The sequence below is a fragment of the Herpailurus yagouaroundi genome, unplaced genomic scaffold, assembly GCF_014898765.1.
Source record: "Herpailurus yagouaroundi ecotype Mexico unplaced genomic scaffold, PumYag 187, whole genome shotgun sequence".
In the NCBI taxonomy this organism is placed as follows: Eukaryota; Metazoa; Chordata; class Mammalia; order Carnivora; family Felidae; genus Herpailurus; species Herpailurus yagouaroundi.
In genome coordinates, this window is record NW_024412418.1 from 2,841,210 (window position 1) to 2,843,404 (window position 2,195).

At 42.1% G+C, this 2,195-nt stretch overlaps 1 pseudogene; it reads right to left on the reverse strand.

The window, feature by feature from the left end:
* Window positions 1–1,168: 1,168 nt before the first annotated feature.
* LOC121043917 (olfactory receptor 5B2-like) lies at window positions 1,169–1,914 on the reverse strand (annotated as a pseudogene).
* Window positions 1,915–2,195: the final 281 nt, after the last annotated feature.

Below are 2,195 nucleotides of genomic sequence, written 5' to 3' on the forward strand. Positions count from 1 at the left end.
CTGTGGGTGGCTCAGTCGGTTAAGTGTCTGACTTCAGCTCAGGTCACGATCTCGCGGTCCGTGAGTTCGAGCCCCGCGTCGGGCTCTGTGCTGACAGCTCAGAGCCTGGAGCCTGTTTCCGATTCTGTGTCTCCCTCTCTCTCTGACCCTCCCCCATTCATGCTCTGTCTCTCTCCGTCTCAAAAATAAATAAAAACATAAAAAAAATTTTTTTTAAGTTACCACACGATCATACTTTTTTGTACCAAACGACTTATTCAAGACATAAATATTAGCACCTTTAGGATGTTATATCGCTCTGAAAAAAATATGCCAAGAAAAACCAAATATCTTTATTCAAAAGCTTTTCTTTTTCTTTCCTTTAATGTTTTTCTTCATTTTGGACCTTTAGAATGTTTTTTAAACTAGAGAAATAAAAACATGTTGGACAACAATTTATATTCTGATCCACAATTATTTTACCTTTTAAGTTAAAAACTAGCCATGCTCTAGGTACCTCCTTCAACAGATTTCCTGCTCTTATGTATATGTACACACAGGGGACCCTTACATGCACTTCACGGGTTTGAGCCACGTTTTACGGACACCCTTGCATTGGTGTATGGTGGAAAAAATGCAAACCTATGAAAAAATCACATATAATTAATAGGGTTCACGGCATGCATGATCATTACATATTTAATGTCCTCGGGGCTATTCTCATCCAGATATTATACAACTGAAGCAACTGGACATACTATCGTCTTTTGTAGTGACAGTTTTGAAGAGGAAAGTATCACAGCAGTAATTACAGTGTGGGCTGCAAACTGTGAGTTAGTTCTGGGAGAAGGTCTGACAGGAGCGGATGACCATAGTATAGAGTGCAGATGGGATTTTGTCTGTGTCCATAGAATGATTGGACGTTGGGCTGGGAGTACCTGAAAGGCAACCATCCCACAGAAGATGGAGATGGTAGGGGTGCCTGGGTGGCTCAGTTGGTTAAGCAACCAGCTCTTGATTTTGGCTCAGGTCATGATCTTGTGGTTTGTGGGATCGTGCCCTGTATCAGGCTCTGCGCTGACAGCTTGGAGCCTGTTTGAGATTCTCTCTCTCCCTCTCTCTCTGCCCCTCCCCCACTCATGCGCGCGCACTCTCACTCCCTCTCATTCTCTCTCAAAATAAATAAACTTTAAAAAAAGAAGACCGAGACTGTAGTGAGGTGAGAAGCACAGGTGGATACAGCCTTCAGGTGTCCCTCCGTTGAGGGGATCTTCAGGATAGTGATAAATATGAACAGGTAAGAAATCAAGAAAACCAGGAGAGCAAAAAGGATGTTGAAGCTTACTACAAAGATAAGAGTCAACTCATTGACGTGTCTATCAGAGCAAGAGAGAGTCATGGCTATAGGAATAGCATAAAAAAGTGATGGATCAGAGGGCGCACTTACAGACAGAAAATAGAACATGCCTCCAACGTCAAAAGAAGCATTCATAAAACTACAGATGTAGTAGTTATGGCCAGAAAAGCACACACACCTGTTATCAAGGTGGTGATGTAATGGAGGGTTTGTACACTGCTGTATAGGGGTCATAGGCCATTGAGGCCAAGAGGTCATTTTACACAGTAAGAAAGACTGCAAAAAAGAACATCTGGGCAGCACACGCATCATAGAGGACCTTGTCTTCCATAGAAGCCTAGCCACGACCTTGGGAGTGACTGTGGAGGGATAACAAAAGTCCACCAGAGACAGATTACTGAGGAAAAAGTACATGGGAATGTGGAGACAAGAGTCCAACAGGATCAATATGATCATCCCCAGATCCCAGTCAGAGTGATGAGGTAAACGAGGGTTAACAGAAAGGGAGGAACCTGCAGTACTGGGTTATTGGTTAGTCCCAGGTGGATGAAATGAGTCACCTCTGTATTATTCTTCATGGATGTGATTTGAGAATCATGAGCTGCTCTGCGGCAACAAGAGACTGACGAACAGAACGATCAACAAAGATAAGTTGCACAGGAATTGAAATGCATAAACATCATTTTATTAGAACTGTAACTTATTTTTGAATATTGTCCATTTCTTAGCATGGGAATGACAATGCAATTTAGTGATAACTTATCCGTACAAGAATAAACTTTTGTACAGGAAGGTTTATCACAGATCATCTTCCCAACTTCTTATTTTTGTATATGAGTACATTGAGTCACAGGAAGTG